Consider the following 7618-nt stretch of genomic DNA (forward strand, 5'->3'; position numbering starts at 1 on the left):
ACTAGAGCTTAATAAACTTGATCATTTCCCGCCAACAACAGGGGCCAAGATGACCAAAGAGCTTTTGATGCTGGAAGACATGGAAGTCATGGATTCAAACATTGCACAAGTATCGGCGGAGGCTGGCAGTCAGCCCCGCCGAAAATCATGAAAATTATCAGTTGGAACGTTCGGGGTTTGGGGAATCCCCGAGCGTTTCAAGCCTTGAAAAAAATCCTCCTTTTGCATGGTGCTCAAATTATTTTTTTGTGCGAGACAAAGGTTTCGGTTTTGCAAATGAACGGGATTGCGAATAAGCTACATTTTGATAATTTCTTCGCGGTAAACTGTAGTGGTAGAGGTGGAGGCTTAGCGTTGCTCTGGAGCTCAGAAAGTAGGGTGCAAATCAAGTCTTTCAGCACGCACCATATCGATGCTGAAATACTAACGACATCTGGTAGACGAATGAGGATTACAGGAGTGTATAGTCATCCAGAAATGGGGCAAAAAAAGCATACTTGGACGCTTCTAAGACGGCTGGCAGGTTTGTCTTTTAGCCCTTGGCTGTGTTTTGGTGATTTTAATGAGGTTTTGCATCCGGGTGAGAAAAGGGGGGGGGGGGAAATGCTAGGAATGTGAATTTAATCAATGATTTTAGCGAAGCTTTGAGGGATTGTGTTTTAAAGGATGTTGGGTTTAAGGGGTATCCGTTTACGTGGAGTAATGGGAGATATGGGTAGGGTTTTGTGGAAGAAAGGTTAGATAGATTTGTTTGTAATAAAGAGTGGAGTGAAATTTTTGTGGACGGTGAAGCTAGCAACCTTGACACATGGTTTTCGGATCACTGCCCTGTGTTGATGGAAGTTAAAGAGAGGAATGAGGGAATGATTCATGATGGAAGGCACCGTTCAAGAATCCATTACAAGGATATGTGGAGCTCGTATGATGAATGTAAGGAAATCATTAAGGAAGAATGGAGGCTGTTCGGCAATTGGAGGAGTGAAAATCCAGTGCATGTGTTTTGGAACTCAGCGAAAAAATCGATGGCTCGGCTGTTATATTGGAGCAAGGGGGAATTTAGAAGGCGGGAGAAGAAATTAGAGGAGCTGAGGGTGCAGCTGCGGGGTCTAAAGCTTAGGAAGGTGCAATTTGAAAATTGAGTAGAAATTAAGAAAGTGGAGAAGCAAATTCAAAACATCCTCATCAAGGAAGAAATCTATTGGAAGCAGCGCTCAAGAGCGGATTGGCTCAAGGAAGGTGACAAGAATACAAAGTTTTTTTCACAACAAGGCGTCGTCGAGGAAGAAGAAAACCAGAATATGGGGGATAGAGGACACCTCGGGAAGATGGACTGAGAAGCCAAAAGAGATAGAGCAGGAATTTTGCAGCTATTTCAACAATCTTTTCGCAACAACTCAACCAAGTAAAGAGCAAATCTCAGCAGCCATGGAAGGCATGACCTCGAGAGTATCGAAAGATATGAATGAGATGTTGGAGAAGCCTTTTTCAGTTGAGGAAGTGATGGATGCTCTGAGCCTAATGTGCCCAACCAAGGCTCCGGGTCCGGATGGATTGCCAGCAATTTTTTACCAAAAGCATTGGCAAATGGTCAAAGATGGAGTCCTTGCTACTTGCCTGCACATCTTTAATTCACAAGGTTCTATAACTCCTATCAACCATACCTATATTGCATTGATTCCAAAAATTAGGAAGCCTAGAAAAGTCACATAGTTTAGGCCTATAAGCTTGTGTAATGTTATCTATAGGATTGTTGCTAAATCAATTGCGAATAGGTTTAAACAAATTTTGCACAAGATCATCTCCCCAACGCAAAGTGCGTTTATTCCTCATAGGCTGATAACTGACAACATTATAGTTGGTTATGAATGTCTTCACAAGATAAGACATTGTAAGAGCATAAGAAATGGCTTGGTAGCTTTAAAGCTTGATGTGAGCAAAGCATATGACAGATTGGAGTGGAGTTTTCTTGAGCAAATTATGAAACGCTTAGGCTTTTCCCATCAATGGATCAGTTTAATAATGAGGTGTATTAGTTCGGTGTCTTTTTCGGTTATCATTAATGGATCGGTTAAGGGCTTTATCAAACCTCAAAGAGGGTTAAGGCAAGGTTGTCCCATTTCCCCGTATTTGTTTATTACTTGTGCAGAGGCCTTTTCCTCCCTGTTGCAACAAGCTGAACAGCAAGACTTATACATGGGTTGTCTTTTGGAAAAGAGTTGAAGATCTCGCATCTATTATTTGCGGATGACAGTCTGATTTTTTGCAGAGCTTCAGTTGCCGATTGCCAAAAACTGAAGATGATCTTGGACTGTTACTCTTTGGCATCTGGGCAAATATTTAACTTCGAGAAATCCTCCCTCTTTCTTAGTGGCAACGTCCAGCAAGCACAAGCTTCTGCAATTGGAAACATATTTCATCTCAACATTGTGTCCAAGTATGAAAACTACCTAGGCCTTCCTGCTATGGTTGGGAGAAAGAGAAGTGGTTTCTTCAATGACATCAAGCTGAAGGTTCTTAACAAAATCTCAAGTTGGCAGCATAAATTTTTCTCTTGTGGGGGCAAAGAGGTGTTGATTAAAGCAGCTGTGCAAGCCATTCCAGCATTCGCTATGAGTGTGTTTAAGATTCCGTTGGGGATTTGTGAAGACATTCAAAGAATAGTGGGCAATTTCTGGTGGGGATCCAGCAGGGAGAGACGAAGTATTCATTGGTCGAAATGGGAGAAAATGAGTCAGGCCAAGTGTAAGGGGGGTATGGGATTTCGGGATTTTGCAAGTTTCAACCAAGCTCTATTAGCGAAGCAAGGCTGGAGAATTCAGCAATGCCCCGATTCTCTGGTGGCTAGGGTCCTGCAAGCGCGGTACTTCCACTCATCCAATTTTTTGAATGCGAAGATTGGCTCTAATCCTTCGTATATTTGGAGGAGTATTTTGTGGGGAAGACAAATCATTTGTGGGGGCTCTCGATGGAGAATTGGAAATGGTCAAGATGTCCATATACATAAGGCTAACTGGATTCCAAAACCTTTTACTTTCAAGCCTGTGATTAAGCCAACAATGCCTAGTGAGGCTCTAGTTTCAGAGTTAATCAATGGTGAGAACTGTTGGGATGAGGAGCTGATATACAAGCATTTTGATAAGATGGATGCTGATGTAATAACTCAAATTCCGCTGCCGAGAAGATTAAGGGAGGATGAACTCATTTGGCATTTTGGAAAGAGTGGCCAATATACTGTCAAAAGCGGTTACCAGAGAGCACTGAAAATTAGATTTCCAGCCATGCCTTCAAGCTCGGAGTCTTCGAAAAATGAGTGGAATATCATTTGGTCTCTTGCTCTGCCAAAGAAGATCAGAATATTTGTTTGGAGGGCAGCCAAAAACTTGCTTCCTTCAGCTGAGAATTTGTGGAAGAGGAAGATTGTCCAAGAGCCTACCTGCCAGCTTTGTAAAATGGGAATAGAGAATGTGTTTCATGCCTTAGTTGATTGTAAAGCAGCCAAGAAGGTTTGGAGATTATCCCTTTTTTATATTGATATTCAAGCAGCCCCTGGGCAGGATATTTTGAGCTTGTTGCATGGAGTGAAAAGAATGAGAAGCAATGCTGATGTAGATTTGTTTGCCGTGATGCTCTGGGCGAAGTGGAATGCAAGGAACCAATGGCTGTTCAAAGGCAAGCGAGAGAACCCCCAATCTGTTGTGGCTAAAGCTGAAGCTGTGATGGAGGCTTATAAGAGAGTGCAGCCTTCAGCTGATGTAAGCCATGGAAAGCAGCAGAAAGTGGCTCAGCTGGGATGGAATCCCCCTCAAGAAGGGTTTGTTAAGATCAACACTGATGCCGCTACCAACTCAGAAAAGAATCTTGTTGGGCTGGGGGCTGTGATTAGAGATGAAAAGGGGCAAGTGACAGCAACTGCGATCAAGGTTTCAAAATTCCATGGAAGTGTAGCTTATGCTGAGGCAGAAGCTATGGAATGGGGCTTGCAGGTGGCAAAAGATGCGCATGTGAAAGATGTAATTATGGAGTCAGATTCGCAAGAAGTAGTTAGCTTAGTAAACAACAGACAGGGCAGCAGATCCGAGATCTATTGGGTAGTATTGGAAATTCAGAAATTGAAAGAAAGCTTCGATCATGTTAGTTGTGTGTATACACATAGATCTTGCAATGCCATTGCCCATTCTCTAGTTAAAATAGCTTTAGAGAAATGCGAAACTGTTGTATGGAAGGGTTCCTACCCTCTACAAGTCATGTATTTGTTATCTTCTCTGGATTAATAAAAATTTCTTTTCAAAAAAAAAAATAATGTCATTTGAAAAGAAATAAAGCTGGCCGAGAGATCGGGTTGGATTATTTACACTCTAAATATTATTTTTAATTTTTTTAAAATTTTAAAATATAATTACTTAAGCTTTTTAAATTAGTTAACTTTATTTATTTATAAAATTAACAAAATTATTTAGCGCACTATTTTTTAAGAGATTTGACATATGCTTACAATAATATAATTCACCAACTGGTGTCTTTCAAGAACAGGTTCATCTGATATGATTGATCTTTAGCTTTGCAAGTTCTTCTGATATAGGAGATTTTTGCGGATTAGCTCAAGACAAGTTTGATCCGAGGTACATACAAGTGAAGGTAAAGTTGATGGGTGGAAAAGCAATTGCCATGATCTCACAATGAAAGAAACCACTCTTCCCCTTTTTACCATCCATGGACAGTCTTGCATTAGGTCTATGAACCATTCGTACGAGTACTATAAACAAGAATTCAATTGGTATGTTTAACAAGCTGATGAAGATTCCAAGACTTGGCCATATGCCACACATAGACATCAAATACAGACCAAGTGGATTATCCAGGTACTACAAACAACATTATTTCCTGGAGGACTTGATTGTTGTTTAAATGTGCTACTTAATTAATATTCTCAGTAGTTCATTTACCGTTTACCCACGCCCATTTCTTCCCTTGTAGGTGAGCAGTTGATATATAATTTGTTAGTGGTTATTGCGCCAATAGGAAGCGTTTCATGGCTTAGGCTCAAGTCCATTGATCTAAAGAACATATGCATGTAGTAAATTAATCAAACATAACAACATAGCACTATATTCCCATTAAACAAGCACCAACTTTCATGAACTAGGTAACACAATCACATATAGAAATAACTATTTTCTAATATATGTAACACAGCGGGAAGTACATTCCTCATGCATGAAGCATGATCAAAATTTCAACAACAATATTCTCCACTAGCTAGCGGAGACTGAAGAGGGCAGGATGAGCAAGTTCAGTTTCTACAAGAGGGTATTTGTCATGGATAGCCCCCATTGTGAATTCACATCTTCCTGCTGCTCGCAGCCGTTAAATTGAAAATTCAGCGCATGACAGTCATTACTGAAGCCATCAGAACATCTCTATTCTAGTGATTCCAGTGGGAATCCATTACAACCGTAGAGAGCATCAAATTGAGCAAACACCAAAGGTTCTTCCTAAAACCAACGTAGGAAGAAACACAATTTCGATACGTATTCCTCATGCACGAAATATATAAATTAGCATTTGAAATTGTTTATATAGCAATCGTTCACACCCCTAAAAAAGGTTTGTTCTGCAACTTGATCTCTAAAATAAGAAATCAAATGGTAATAGGCAATTGTAGAGATTCTACCTGAATTAACATTGGACAAATAGACATTAGCTCTGTATGTATATATTTCTAGTGCATTAGAGATATTATGCTTGCTTTTTCTTGCCATTGGAAAAGTATTTTCTGCAACATGATTTCTACAGTACAAATTTAAATTGCGACTTGGTAACAGTTGGGATTCTTCCTGAAATTAGAGCCAATGGCAAAGTAGCATTAGTCCCAAAAACAGTTTCTGCTACACCACGTTCATAAGTTGATATTTCATATCTGCCACAAGTTTTGTTCTTTCTCACCTTTGGAAAAGTATTTTCTGCAACATGATTTCTGAAGCACAGACCATGAACAAAGCTTTATTAGTTCTGGATACGTTTATAATATATATATAAGTTGATTTTGAAAAATGCCCAAATTCAAACTTTTTCTCACCACTGAAAATTTTTCTTTTTTCTGCAACATGATTTCTGGAATCAAAACCAAATGATGACTTGATAGTAGCTGCAATTCTTCCTGAAATAAGAACCGTAAATAGCATTAGTTCCAAATATATTTCTTATGCACTACATTCATTAGTTGGTATAAAAAGCTGTCAACAACACATATTCTTTCTCACCTTTGAACTAAAACATCTATTTTCTGCAACACGATTTCTACACTTATAAGTCATACTATGAGCTGTTAATTGTTCACATTCTACCTGATGTAAAAGATAAATAAGATTTCTAGAATCAATATTTGGCAGTGGTCGACCTTCTACCTAAAATAACAACTAAAATGGCAACGAAGTAATAATTTCACGTGGGAGTCTCATACGACAAAAATGGATAACATGTTGAAATTATCCCTTCGGCATGCCCTATGTCACCCATGAATATCCTTTTTCAACATGATTTCTAAAATTAGAAATGATTGGTGACTCGATTGACCATCATCACATTTTGAAGTTTTAGCCTCGTTAATTTTTTATTTTTTCTTTCTAAGAGGCAAATAACAAATTCCCTTCACACAAATTAAAGTTGTAAAGAGTATGAGCTCAAAAATTTAGAATGTTAACCATCAATTTTTATTCCGGCAAAGAGAGATTTTTCATTGAAATTTCCTGTTGTGAGAGCCAAAATCCAGAAAATAAATAAGCAAGACAGTCACCTTGTCAACTTTACCTGAAATGAAACCCGTACACGACGCATTCTGCTCTGTGCTTCTTATCTGTTTGGACATAGAAATCAGGGTCAAGTCTCCTCTTGTTCAGAAGAAGCTTGATGATTTCTTCTTCATCTGGTGGATGGAATCTGAATAATCTGAAAACGAGAGAGCCCATCTTTTAGATTTGATTCAAAGTGCTTGAGGCCTAGCCAGCTGTCTCTCATGATAAAAATTTGCTCTGCACGATGAGACGGGTTCACCGTTTATTTATACATACACTAGCTTGAAGCTTGGTGATTGGTCGATGAAACGTCAAGGGGCAGTTGATGATGTGTCGCGATAGTTTTGTTTTCACGCGAGCAAAATGTGTTAACATCGTACGGTCAGCGATCCACTTACAGGGTGTCTCCTTCTTTTGGAAGGAATGAAAGGAAATAAAGACACGCGTCTCCCCTTCCTTTACAAGTTGTCTGCTAATTTCTAATAATACTAGAAGCTTCTACTTCTTTTACAAGGAGTCAATAATTCACGTCAGCATAGGACTCAAGGGCCATTTAATCTGATGTGGCAAAATGTGGCAGATGACTCAGCTTGTGCTTGAAACCGACTTGAGCAAAGGTTAAGATTATTTAGTCTTTTTTTATTTTTAAGGGAAGTGGGCAAAACTCAAATACTTTTTTATTTTTTTCCCTTATCATCCTTAAGGATTGAATCCGAGTGGTTCGGAACTATAAGATTCTTAATGTTACCGATCCGACTACGCCCTTAAGGGCTAAGATTATTTAGTTAGTAGAGGTTTTGATTGACTTTTAAAAATCTCTTTAAAAT

At 39.1% G+C, this 7618-nt stretch overlaps 1 long non-coding RNA gene across 1 annotated transcript; it reads right to left on the reverse strand.

Moving 5' to 3' along the window:
* Positions 1 to 5200: 5200 nt before the first annotated feature.
* Positions 5201 to 7144, reverse strand: LOC112099269. Its single transcript, XR_002906064.1, has 3 exons — positions 6808 to 7144; positions 6077 to 6157; positions 5201 to 5974 (listed from the first exon to the last, which is right to left on the reverse strand). It is a non-coding gene; the product is annotated as an uncharacterized LOC112099269 (long non-coding RNA).
* Between the last annotated feature and the right edge of the window lie 474 nt (positions 7145 to 7618).

The sequence above is a fragment of the Citrus clementina genome, unplaced genomic scaffold, assembly GCF_000493195.1.
Source record: "Citrus clementina cultivar Clemenules unplaced genomic scaffold, Citrus_clementina_v1.0 scaffold_4, whole genome shotgun sequence".
Taxonomy (NCBI): Eukaryota; Viridiplantae; Streptophyta; class Magnoliopsida; order Sapindales; family Rutaceae; genus Citrus; species Citrus x clementina.